The sequence below is a fragment of the Chlorocebus sabaeus genome, chromosome 2, assembly GCF_047675955.1.
Source record: "Chlorocebus sabaeus isolate Y175 chromosome 2, mChlSab1.0.hap1, whole genome shotgun sequence".
Taxonomy (NCBI): Eukaryota; Metazoa; Chordata; class Mammalia; order Primates; family Cercopithecidae; genus Chlorocebus; species Chlorocebus sabaeus.
In genome coordinates, this window is record NC_132905.1 from 81090063 (window position 1) to 81104899 (window position 14837).

Consider the following 14837-nt stretch of genomic DNA (forward strand, 5'->3'; position numbering starts at 1 on the left):
GCAGCAAAACATAAAACAAACAAGTCCAATTGAAAAATGATCAAATGATTTGGAGATCTGAGTTTCTAGTTTAAAGTATTTTTCTACTCTGAAGAACTTGTTCAGGGCCAGGCACAGTGGCTCACACCTGAAATCCCAGCACTTTGGGAGACCGAGGTGGGTGGAGGTCAGGAGTTTGAGACCAGTCTGGCCAACGTGGCGAAACCCAGCCTCTACTAAAAATACAAAAATTAGCCGGGCATGGTATCACATGCCTGCAATCCCAGCTCCTCAGGAGTCTGAGGCGGGAGAATTGCTTGAATCTCGGAAGGGAAAGGTGGCAGTGAGCCGAGATCACACCACTGCATTCCAGACCAGGCAACAGAGTAAAATTCCATCTCAAAAAAAAAAAAAAAAAAGAACTTGTTCAAACATTTCTTGCAAGTCATATCCATTGGCAAAAAATGCCCTCTACTTTTGTTTGTCTGAGAAAGGATATTCTTTATGCTGCACATGTGAAGGATAATTTCACATTTCACAGAGTCAGAATTCTAAACTACTGGGGTTTTCTCTCTCAACACTAAAAATACTTCACTCTCTTCTTGTTTGTATGACTTCTGCAGAAAAATCAGATGTAAAACTTATTTTTCCTCCATCAGTAAGGGTGTTTTTACCTCTGGCTCTGTTGCTCCTTTCAGTATTCTATATAGATAAGGAATATATATAAATATATTATTCATTCATATATAGTCGCATTATATAAATATAGTATTCATTCATATATATTCATATTCATAAATATAGTATTTATTCATATATTCATATTCATATATAAATGTAGTATTCATTCATATATATTCATATTCATATATAGACCATTCATATATATTCATATTCATATATAAATATAGTATTCATTCATATATATTCATATTCATATATAAATATTCATATATATTCTTATTCATATATAGATATTAATATATAAAATATATAAATACACTTTTCATTTGTATATGTGAATATGAATAATATAGTTATATCTATACTTATATATGGATATATATATGTTAATTTTCTGCAGTTTGAATATGATGTATATATGTGGGCTTTTTCTTTACATGCTTGAATTTACACATTTGAATTTCCTGGATCTATGATATGGTGCCTGACATTAATTTAGTGAAATTCTGTCATTATTGCTTCAAATATTTCTTCTGTTTATTTCTCCCTGTCTTCGTTTTTTAATATTACCAATATGCATATATTATGGCTTCTGTATTGACTCCATGGTTCTTGGATATTATGTTCTGGTTCTTTTGTTTGTTTATTTGTTTGTTTGAGTCTTTTTTTTTTCTTATTTCCTTTTTGCCTTTCCATTTTGGCACTTCCTGCTGAGATATCTTCAAGCTCAGAGATTCTTTCTTCAGCTCTTTCTATTCTAATAAGTCTATCAAAGACATTCCTCTTTTCTAGAATCTTCATCTCTGTGCTTGCATACATTGCACATCTGTTATTGCTTATTGTCTACCTTGTCTGTTAGAGTTCTTAGCATGTTAATTATCGATATTTTAAATTCCTAGTCTGATAATTCCAACATCGCCATCATATCTAAATCTGGTCTAATGTTGCCTGTCTCTTCAAACTGTGTTTTTTGCTGTTTAGTACTCCTTGTAATTTTTTTCCTGACGGCTGGACATAACTGAGTGGGCGTAAATGCTATCATTAGTCCCTTAGTAATATGGAGGTAATGTGTGGGGCAGAAGAAGAGTCTATCATCCCACGATTAGGTCTCAGTCCTTTAGTGAGTCCGTGATTCTGGCTGTAAACTTCACAAGCATTTCTCAGATCCTCCCACAACCTTGGTGGGACAGAATGACCAGAGTGGGCTGGAGCTGGGGATTTCCAGGGGGAAACCTAGAGCTGGGTGATGTTGGTTATTTCCATTGTCCAGGTCAGTTAGGCTCTGTTAAAAACTCCACGTTAGGCTCTGGTTAAACAGTTTCTCCTGAGAGTAGACTTTGTTAAGAACAGAACGCTCTGCTATATTTTAATGAGTTACTTTCCCCTTCCTTTTCCAGAAACACAAGGAGCTATTTCTCCAATATTCATTGTAGGAACTTGGTTAAGCTCATGAAGGTAAAATCCTCAGAAGCACAGGACCTCCTATGACTAAGTTGTCCTGGAGTTTTCAACTCACAGACTTGTCCACATTGAGCCTCAACCAATTCATCAATAACATTTTACATTTTTTTTCCTATTCCAGAACTGGTTCTCATAGACGTTTCTGCTGATAGGTTTCTGCTCTGATAAGTTGTGATCTTCTGTATCTGCCTCTCTGTCTGTTAAATTTTCAGGACGGTAGTTTGCAGTAACACCACATTTTTCTTATGAATCTAAGAAGAATTGTTGATTTCAGTTTGTTTAGCTTTCAGTTTGTTAGGAGAGAGTGGCAACTTTTAATCTCCTTGCAGGCTAGGCTGAAAACCGGGAGTATTGTTTTGGTTTGTTTTGTTTTTCAGTGTTATTCAGAAAATACAATTGATATTTCATATATATTTCTTCAGTTTTTGTATCAAATCCTACTTTTTCTTATAACAAAGCCTTTTATGCAATCCATTCCCTCTGCCTGAAGAACCATTTTCCACACACCCCACCACATACACACTTCAGCTAGTTAATTCCTACTCTTCCTTATGCTTTAGTTCTTTCACAAGTTGCTTAGATAAATATGAGTAGGTAAATTATTTATTTTTACATAACATTTATAAAAAATTATCATTTGATTTTTTAAAATTAAAATGTGTTTCCTGCCAGAATGAAAGTTTCCTGACAGAAAGGAATGAGTCTCCTTTTCACAAGTTGTAGTCACAGAAGTTAGAATTGTCTCTTGTTATATAGATGTCCAATAAATATTTTTAATATTAATGCTTAGTAAATTATGCTTGAGTAAATAACAGTAAAAATATAATTTGTTAAAAATGTATTGTCATTCTGATAAGAAAACTTTGAGAATGCAAGATATGTAGTAATTTAAATTAATAAGAACCAAATTAAAATTAAAATAGAACTTTACATGAATACTATCCTCTAGGGCATTGATCTTAATTTATTTTTTCTCTGCTGTGAGATGCTCTTAAAACAAAAATGCTCTAGGTGTAATTAATGTGGTTTTAGTAAATTGTCATAGTCATAAGTTTTGAAAATATGAAAGAGCTAGTCTCAGAATGCTTGGGATCATGTTTAGAAGCTAGTATAAATCCGAACAGTCAAATCAATTATATCCTACGTCTCATTAAGATTTTATATCTTTTTCCAACTGGAACACTACATTTTTTAAGAGTTGAAAGCTGTTTTCCCAAGGCAGAAGAAATTTATATAAAAATTGTGTGATCAATAATATGTGTGGAATTAACCACATATTTTCATTTACCCAGTTCCTTAAGCTTAATTAAACTGAGCAGGATTTAAAAACAGAGGTGTTCGTGGACAAATTAACAAATAGTAGGGTTATATAAAAATAAACAGCACAACTGCATACATCTGGCTGTTTGCACAGTCAAACAAAGGCATGAAGGTACATTTTGATTTCTCTCTTTCCCTAACCCAAATATGGCATCAATCAGGTAGTTGACACTACCTCAACTATGTCTGTAATATACCCACTCTTATGTAAGTGTAATACCACCACCTTGGGCCAAAAACAAAACAAAACAAACAAACAAAAACAACATTTTTCATCTGGATTACTTCAAGCTCCTCTTACCTGGTCTCCCTGATTTTAAATCATTCCCCTAAATCTACCAGGCCCAATAACACATTCCTCATACAATAGCAAAAGTCATATTCTTAAAACTCTTCTAGTAGTTTTCTATTTCAAATAAAATTCAGACCCTTTTCTTTGACGCAAGAAGATGGAATAATACTTTGGCCCCTAGATAATTTCCCAATCTGATATTTATACCAGTTTCTCTTTCTTTGACTCTCACCACTAAGCTTCATTTGTCCTTGAACATAGCAAGCTTATTCCCATGTTAGAATCTTTACATTAACTCTTTTATATCTGCCTAGAATGTTCTGTCCCTTGATTGTTATAGTACAGACTCCTTATTACCCAACCTTAGGCTTAATGTCACCTCCCTGAGAGGTGTTTATGACACAGTATCAAATAACAACTTAACATCCTGCCTTCCATTTGTTTACTGCTTATCACTACTGGACATTTCATTTTTAGTTAACATTTATGAACTTCCATCTTCCACAACAACTTGAAATCCATGTGAACAAAATTATTGTTTGCTTTGCTTACTAATTTGTTCTCAAGTTCTATAAAAGTGCTTATAACCTGGCATTTATTCCATAAATATTTGCTCAGTGGATGAGCAAAAGAGAAGCCTTACAATATTTAATTTATATCTCTATCTCTACCTTTATATATAATAACATATATATAGTATATGTAATGATGTTACTATATGTAATATTTATTCAATGTGTTTTGTCATGTGCCTCTATTTAAATAAAACTAAAACAACTTTTGTGATCTGTTCATTTAGGAAGATAATGTAAAAATACAGGCAATTATTAGTAAGCATAAAAGGTACTGATGAAGAAAGCAAAAGATATTGGAAATGAATTGATTCCACTGTATTTACCATGTCTCTTATTTTTATCTTGTTATGTGTGCAGTAGAGGCTAATTTATGTTAGTTCTTTAGTTTATTCCGTCTCTAATAAATATGCAGTTTGCATTTTGTTTGAGAACAATTGAATCTAATTTTTGAACTGAAATACACTAATTACCATCTCATGAAGTAAAAATATCCCTTACAGAATATATATAACAAATGGTCACAAACAATTTAGTAAAATTGAAATAGGCTTGGTGATGTAAAAAAAAAAAAAAATGTAGCTATAAAGAATTGATTCTCCTGTATTTCTAACCCTGATGCATAATTATTATTAAATGTCAGGTATTATAAGGGTAATTTTACATATATTGCATGTATTTTACATATATTGAATATACATACAGAATATATATAACAGAATATATATAACAAATATATATGTAACAATACAGAATGTATATAGCAAATGGTCATAGACAAACAATTTAGTAAAATTGAAACAGGCTTGGTGATGTAAAAAAAAAAAATGTAGCTATGAAGAATTGATTCTCCTGTATTTCTAACCCTGATGCATAATTATTATTAAATGCCAGGCATTGTAAGGGTAATTTTACATATATTGCATATATTTTACATATATTGCATTTACTTATGTCACACAACATGTGGAGCAGAAATGCAAATGAGAATTTATGGGTAAAGAAGTCAGAATGACTTGTCCCAGTGTACTGGGATTCAAGCTCATTTATTTTTCCACTGGTTCTTGGAATTTTTTCACAGCTACTTAAAAATAGGCTGAAAATGGTACTCCCTTACAATGTGATAAAGTTTTATTTTATTTTATTTTTATTTTTATTTTTTCTTGAGATGGAGTCTCGCTCTATACCCCAGGCTGGAGTGCAGTGGCGCCATCTTGTTTCACTGCAATGCTGACTGGCAGGTTCAAGCGATTCTCCTGTCTCAGTCTCTAGCAGATGGAATTACAGGCACGCGCCACCACGCCATGCTAATTTTTGTAGTTTCAGTAAAGACAGGGTTTAGCTATGTAAGCCAGGCTGGTCTTGAACTCCTGACCTCAGGTGATCCACCCACTTCCGCCTCCCAAAGTGCTGGGATTACAAGCGTGGGCCACCGCGCCTGGCCATGTTAAAATTTTAAGTCAGTACTTACTGAGGGAAAACTGATCAGACTCGAGTTAGATTTTAAAAACAATATATCACAAGAACACAGAGCTTTCTAACTCTCTAGTTCCTTGCAGACTATCTACAGAATAGAAGGAAGAAACTAGTGTCTTCTTATATGTGACAGAAAAAGACCATTTTGTGCAATGTTAATGTTAATATGAACAAATGCCAATAACCAAGGAGCTTATACTTTGTTCAGGATGGCTTATTTAAAACAACGCTAAGAAATTAATCCAAAAATATGTAATAAAGGATATAAGAATATGACAAATGGAATGAAACAGGAGTACACAGTTGAAACAGGGTTTTAGCCAAGTTAATGAAATAGAAAATCTTTATTGAGCTAGAAGCATTTGAAATGGAATTGAAGTGGAACTGGAAATATACTTATTCCATTGACAGACATGGGGACCACAGAAACAGAAAATAATTTGGGAGTCATCATTCTAAGTTGGATTTCAGTCAATTTGAATTACTGCCATTTTGTTTAGAAATAGACACACACAGGCATCCTGATGCCCACGAGAATGGTAAGGACCAGACATAGATATTTATTTGGTATTCATACATGTAGAGGTGATATTTGGAGTTACGGGATAAATTATACATAAAGAAAGAGAGCTGAGGAGGAAACACAGAGAATTAAGATGATACAGAGTCTTGAAAGGGGATGGTAGAATGTCAGTAAGGGAACATGTAAACAATATCACATTCCCCAAGATGGTTTGAGAATTTGAAAACTAAAGTAAGACATGAGATTTGATCAACATAAAATCTCTCAACTGAAAAGAGCAGCTTTAGTGAAGCATAAGCCAAAAATAGAAGAGATTGAGCAAAGAGGGAGGAAGTTGAAAGTGGAAAAAAAAATACAGATGGTTGACTGTTCTAGATTTTCTCAATAGAAAGAGCCAGATTTGAAAAAAGAGAAAAAAAACACCAGTATACAAAATAAAATGTGACATTACAGGAACATTTGAAAGTGAAGTTTCTTGAATTTTAGGTACATAGAAGTTCAGGAGAATTTTAGTATTTAAAAAATAGATTAAAAGCCTTCGTTTTTTAATTTTGAAAAATAAATCTCAGTTGGCATATGGGGTTTCATTATAAGAAAAGTAATGATTACATCTGCCTTAGAATTGAAAAAAAATTCTTTTATAATTAGATTATTAAAATATTTGCCAAACTAATAATTATTCACCAAACTAATTTTTAGTTTATATTTTAAATAAAATATATTACTTGCCAAACTAATTTTTATCTCATTGGTCTCCCCATTTGTTAGCATTGATGTTATGAAATGCTTGTACAAGGTTTTGTTCTTATTTCTCAGAGATTGTAGACCTTACTCTCCTTTTCTGAGTAATCCAAACTTTTCTGTAAGAAGTCAGACACTAAAGAGTACAAACTGCAGATGTGGTTCTTTGGGGAGTAATTGCAAGGGCAGGATGCCTTTTGTTCCTTTTGTTTTCTAAAATTGTGTTTTGGTCATTTCTACATCCATTCTATACATGGACATACAGTATGCTTCTGGCTCCCTCAAACTCCTGAGATCTTATCAACTGTAGAGTTATTTACTGAACAGTTCATAATTAGAGTGAAATAATTGTAGATTTGTAAAGGAAGTTTAAAATCGCATGGCCCCTGGTTTCATTTCTATAGGGAAGGAAAAAGAAACTTTAAAATTGATGTCTTCTTCAGTTATAAATGATAAAACGTAGTAAGAGGATTTCAAACACCTAAACCCATCAGTTAATTCTAGCTAAGTCTGGTCATTATGCAGTACTTTACACGAGTTTAAGTTGCCATTGTTTACAATGTCTTATCAGTATTCTTTACTGTTCATGGTCATACCCAGGGTGAGTGTCCATAATACCTTGAATTTGAATTATGGTATTACAGGTAGTAAATTAAATTTTCCACTGAATTAATTCTATCAAAATTACTTTATTCAATGAAATGAGAATTGGGAAAAGTCAGCAATTTTTCAAACTTAAAAGTAAATTAGAGAAAATATCTTAAGTTAGGAAAGCAATTTGCTTTGTTTCTAGCAAAATAAAAATAATTCTGTTTAAAATTTTGAGAATATCTTGATGATTTCACTATGTTTCATGGGTATACGTATCTTAAGACAAGTGGTAATAGATAGAAATATTTTTTAAAATTTTATTGTTTAGTTATAATGTATTCTAATGAATAACTCTTTACTGAAGTAAGGGAATTGGTCCTAAGGTTACTGCACTCGTTTTCTGCATAAGTCAAGTGGTGTCATGACCCTGATAAATAGCCCTCTTTGGATTTGTGCAGAGCACCATCTGCTTAAACATATGCAGCAACCTAAAAGGACTGCATGTGAAAGAATGAGGTACTTTTAAAATTTCACTTCATAAGTAAATCTAGATTCTTTAAAAAGCTCACACAAGTTATTACTGATTTGTTGCTTAAAATAGTTTATCTTTCAAAGATATTAATTCTCTTTCAATGAATCTACAAAATTAATGCAATCCCAGTAAAAATTGTAGCATTTTTAAAATTTGGAATTGCAAATCGGTTTAAATGGATATGTGAATCAAGACTAGCAAAACAATCTTGAAGAACAACAAACTTGGGGAACTTATTCTATCAGTTAGAAAACAACTATGGCAAATATTTAGAGATTAATAAAACCTGGTATGGTGAAAGGATAGAGAAGGTGAAAAATGGAATAGAAAACAGAAACAGGCCTATTTGAATTCTGCCATTTGAGATGTCACAACCATGGCACTGCTATTAGTGAGAAAAGGATGACATTTTCAATTACTGGTGCTATTTTCTAAACATAGTGTAAAAAATACTAACTAAAAAGTGTATGGAGTCCTAACTCAGGTATATTGTATGTCTAAAGGTAAAATGTGAAATGATAAAGATTTACTGGAAAATATAGAGGGCCTTAGTAACCTCAGGATAGGCAAATATTTTAAAAATAAGATAAAAAGACAAATTAAAATATTGAACTACATTAGGATCAGGCACTTCTGTTCACCAGGGAAAACACTTTTTTGTTTTTGTTTTTGTTTCTTAAGACAAAGTTTTGCTCTTGTTGCCCATCCAGGAATGCAGTGGCTCACTGCAATCTCCCCTTCCCAGGTTCAAGTGATTCTCCTGCCTCAGCCTCCTGAGTAGCTGGGATTATAGGCACCCATCACCATGCCTAGCTAATTTTTGTATTTTTAGTAGAGACGGGGTTTCGCCATGTTGTTCAGGCTGGTCTCAAACTCCTGACCTCAGGTCATCCACCCACCTCGGCCTCCCCAGAGACAACATTTTGCCAATTAAAAGAATCCACAAAATAAGAAAAGAAGTTATATGTAAAATTATATTTCATATGTAAATATTTTATTATATATATAATTTTCATTATACCATAAAGGTTTATCTATACTCATAATAAATTGTATATACATAATTTATATGTATAGCCCAGGTTATGTACGTAGAGCATGTTGTATAAAAGAACACACCTACATATCAGTAAGGAAAAGAAAGACAACCTAATAGAAAATGACTAAAATGCTTGAATAAGGACTGTAAAAATAGACAAATAAAGTCATTATAAAATGATACAGGGTTTGGTGTAAAAATAGACAAATAAGGTCATTATAAAATGATAAAGGGGTTAATTAATCAAGGGAATATAGCAATTATAAACATGTATGCACCCAACATTGGAAAACCCTGATATATAGTGCAAATAGTATTTGACCTAGAGAGAAAGATCCTAACAAAATCATAGCTGGGAACCTCAAAACCCATCTTTCAGCATTGGACAAGACATCCAGGCAGAAAATCAACAGAGCAACATAAGTCATAAAATATACTATAGACCAAATGGACCCAATAGACATTTAAAGAACATTTCATCCACGTTTTTAAGAGTACACTTTCTTCTCCTCAGCATATGAAACATTCTCAAGGATAGATCATATGTTAGGCCACAAAATAAGTCTTGAAAAATTCCAAAAAAATTGTAATCATATCAAGCTATTTTCTGACAACAGAAAACAATAAACTGAAAGTCAATAGCAAGAGGAACTTTGGAAACTATAGAAACGCATGGAAATTAAAAATATATATATGCTCCTGAATGACCATTAAGTCAATGAAATTAAGAAGGAAAATTAAAAATTTCTTGAAACAAATGATAATGGAAACACAACATACCAAAACCTATGGGATTCTGCAAAAGTAGTACTAAGTGGGACATTACAGCAATAAACATCTACACCAAAATAGCAGAAAAACTTTAACTAAACAACCTTACAATGCATTGTACAGAACTGGAAGAGCCAAAGCAAACCCAACCCCAAATTTTCTTCTTAGTAGAAGAAAATAAATAACAAAGATTGAGCAGAAATAAATAAAATTTAGACTTAGAAAACCTAAAGATAAAAAAGTGATTTTTTTCACAAGATAAAAAAATGATAAATCTTTAGCCAGACTAAAAGACACATGTTTGAAATAAGTAAAATTACAGGTGAGAAAGGAGACGTAAGAACTGATATCACAAAAATTCAAAAAATCATGGCTGGTCACAGTGGCTCATACCTGGGAGGCCCTGGGAGGTCACTTTGGGAGACCAAGGTGGGCAGATCACTTAAGGTCAGGAATTCGAGACCAACTTGGCCAGTATGGTGAAACCCCCTCTCCACAAAAATACAAAAATTAGCTGGGGATGGTGGTGCATGCTCTTAGTCCCAGCTACTCAGGAGGCTGAGAGGCAGGAGGATCACCCGAACCCAGGAGGTGAAGGTTGCAGTAAGCTGAGATCACACCACTGCACTCCAGCCAGCCAACAGAGTAAGACTTAATCTCAAAAAAGAAAAGTCATTAGGGAATATTAAGAGAAACTATATGCAAAGTGGGAAACTAGATAAATTCCTAGACACATACAACCCACCAAGGCTGAACTATAAAGAAATCCAAAACCAAAATAAATAATGGGATAGAAGCAGTAATACAAAATCTCCCATTAAAGAAAACTCCAGGACCTGATGGGTTGACTTACAAATTCTACCAAACATCAAAGAGGAACTAATACCAATTCTACTCAAACTCTTCAAAAATATTGAGGAAGTGGGAAAACTCACAAACTCATTCTATAAAGTCAATATTACCTTAACATCAAAACTAGACAAAGACACAACTCAAAAGGAATGCTACAGGACTACAGGCCAGTATCTCTGACGAACGTAGAACGCAAAAATCTTCAAAAAAGTATGAGCAAACTGAGCGCAACAACACATTGAAAATATCATTCACCTTGATCAAGTAAAATTCATCCCAGGGATTCAAGAATGGTTTAACACATACAAATAAATAAATGTGATACATTATATCAACAGAATGTAAGCAAAATAAAATGTATAATCCTTTCAATTTATGATGAAACTGCTTTCGATAAAATGCATCAATTCGTGCTAACAACTGTCAAAAAACTGGGTACACAAGTAACATAGACACTTCAAGACAATTAGAGCCATATATGACACATTTACAGCTAGTATCATACTGAACCATGAAAAATGGAAAGTCTTTCCTCTAAGATCTGGAACAAGACAAGGATGTCTACCTTCACCACTGGTATTAACATAGTACTGCACGTCCTAGCCAGGGTAATTAAGAAAGATGAAGAAATAAAGCACATCCAAAGTGGAAAGGAAGGAGTCAAATAATCCTTCTTATGATGATAGACCTTATATTTAGAAAATGCTAAAGACTCCATCAAAAAACTATTAGAACAAAGAAATATATTCAGTAATGTTTCAGGATACAAAATCAGCATACAATAATCAGTAACATTTCTACATGTCAACAGGAAACAATTTGAAAAATAGACCAATAAAGTAATCCCATTTATAAAAGCTCAAATAAGTTGAAATACCTAGGAATGAACTTAAGCAAAGAAGTAAAAGATCTCTACAATGAAAATGATAAAACATTGATGAAAACTTGAAGATGACACGAAAATTAAAAGGTATTTTATGTTTGTGGATTAAAAGAATAAATATTGTTAAAATGTCCATACTACTCAAAGAAACCTACAGATTCAATGCAATTCTTATCAAAATACCAATGACATTCTTCACAGAAATAGAAAAAAATGTCATAAAATGTATATGGAAACACAAAGGACCCAGAAGAGCGACATTACCTAACTTCAAATTATACTACAGAGGTATAATAAACAAAAAAGCATGTTACTGGCATAAAAACAGACACACAGACCAAGTGAAACAGAGTAGAGAACCCAGACACAAACCCAGGCATTTACAGTAGAGTTATTTTTAACACAGCTGCCAAGAATATACATTGGAGATAGGGAAGTCTCATCAATAAATGGTACTGGGAAATCTGGACATCCATATGTAGAAGAATGATCATAGACCCCTATCTCTTGCCATATACAAAGAACAAATAAAAACAGAATAATGACTTAAATCAAAGACCAAATCTATGAAAGTACTAGAAGAAAACATGGGGGAAACACCTCAAATCATTGATCTGGACACACATTTCTTAAGTAATACCCCTCAAGCACAAACAAAGCAAACACGGACAAATGGGGTCACACCAAGCTGAAAAACTTCTGACACTAAAGGAAACAATTAACAAAGTGAAGAGACAACCCACAGAATAGGAGGATATGTTTATAAAGCACCCATCTGACAAGGAACTAATAACCAATACATGCGAGCAACTCAAACAACTCAACAGAAAACAAAACAAAACAAATAATCCAATCAAAAATGAGCAAATTATCTGAATAGACATTTCTCTCAAAAGACAACATACAAATAGCCACAAGTATACAAAAATTGCTCAGTATCATCAGAGAAATGCAGATCAAAACTATAATACGATATCATCTCATCCCAATTAAAATGGATTTTATCCAAAAGACAGGCAATAATGAATCCAGATGAAGATGTGAAGAAATGAAAACCATTATACACTTGTGGATTAGTGGGAATGTAAATTAATACAGTCACTATGGAGGACAGCAGGAAAGTTCCTCAAAAAACTAAAAATAGAAACTACCATATGATCCAGTGATTCTTCTGCTTGGTATATGTACAAAAGGGATTGAAGAGACATTTGCACTCCCATGTTTATTGCAGCAATATTCAGAATAGCTAAGATATGAAATTGACCTAAGTGTCCATGAATGGATGATGAATGGATGAAAATTGGGTACAAGCACAGTGGAAAATCATTGGTGGAAACATTGATGGAACTGGAGAAAATTGTTAAGAGAAATAAGTCAGTTGCGGAAAGAAAAATATTGTGTGTTTTCATTCATATGTGGGAGCTACAACAACAACAACTTAAACTCATGGAGAAAAGAATACTTGTTACCAGAGGCTAGCAAATGTAACAAGGAAGGGGGAATGGGGGATTAAGTAGGAACAGTTAATGGGTATAAAAATACAGTTCAATAGAATGAATAGGATTCAGTGTCATATTCAGTGTCACATATTCAGTGTCACAATAGATTGACAATAGCCAAAAATAATTTATCACATATTTAAAAATAACTAAAAGAGTAGAATTGGAATGTGTTGCTAGCACAAAGAATTGAAAAAGGTTTGAAGTGATAGATACCACAATTACTCTGATTTGATCACTACATATTGTATGCCCGTATCAAAATATCCCATAGCCAACAAGTATAAACTCATTTATGTAAAGTATAAAAACAGGAAAATCTAATCTATGGTGCTATGAAGTCAGGATAATGCTTAGCATGAGATTGAATAGGGACAGGAAAGGAGACGTAAATAATAAAGTTCTTTTTCTCGATTTGAGCATTAAAAATGGGCATGCTTAGCTTGTCAATATTTATTAAACTGTACACTGATAATAGCTAAGCCTTTTTGAATATTATACTTCTGTGAGAGTAAAAATGTTAAAACGATTAGCAAAAATAGAAAAATATGTAAAAAAAAACATATCTATTTTGGCATATATTTTAAAAGCAAAAACTTTCAAGTAAAAACTTTTCAAATAAAAGTAGTATCTTTAAAATTTAAGGTGTAAATGACACCATGAAACAAAATTATATGATAAAGCAAAGACAAATGAGTCTATAAAACAGTAATGAGACCTTCCCTGCTTCCATATACGCATAGAAAAAGAATAGAAATTATTCAACACTAAAAAAGAATCAGTCCTTGAAATACAAAACATGAATGGTCTTAATACAACATTTTTGAAGATGTCAGATACAGGAGGGTAGACATCGCACGAATCCACTTATATGAAGTTCCAAAATAAGCAAAAACGCTCTATGGTGAAAAATCAGTAATAGCAGTTGCCTGGGTGGGGGAGGTTAATGGGGGTTGACTGGATAAGGAAATGAGAGAGCTTCCAGAGAGTGGTGGTAAGGCTCTGAATTGTGATATGGTTTTGCGTTACACATATAAAATCATTTGTCAAAACTCTTCAACGGAAACATTTGGTGCATTTCATTCTGTGGCTTTACTTAAATAAATGAAAACACATGTTAGACTCTATGTAATGATATGCAGGCTGAATTATGTGGGGGTTATGTGTTGATTTTTTGAAATTCAAGAAAATATAATGGATTCAAGTATGAATAAACATATGACAAAATATCCCACAATGTTAATTGTGGAACCCACCTGGTTGGTATATGGTTGTTTGTTGTAAAGTCTGTCAGCACTTTTGTATGTGTTAGAAAAAGTATGCAGTAGACAGGACTTAAGGTTAAAAATAATAATAAAGGGAATGTCTTGAACACTTAAGACTGTTTATTTTTTGATTGCCGTGTTTAACGCACACATGTACATGTATACAAACCTACACATAACACACAAATGTGTGTGCATATGCTTGGGTATGATTTCCTGTGCTTGCTGAATTTTTTGCATTGATCATATTCTACTTTCTTTTTTTTTTTTTTTTATTATACTTTAAGTTCTAGGGTACATGTGCATAACGTGCAGGTTTGTTACATATGTATACTTGTGCCATCTTGCTGTGCTGCA

At 32.9% G+C, this 14837-nt stretch overlaps 1 protein-coding gene across 2 annotated transcripts in view; it reads right to left on the reverse strand.

Annotated features, from left to right (window-relative positions):
• NCAM2 (neural cell adhesion molecule 2) overlaps positions 1-14837 on the reverse strand; it is a 561362-nt gene that overhangs the window by 18523 nt on the left and 528002 nt on the right. The window lies entirely within an intron of this gene.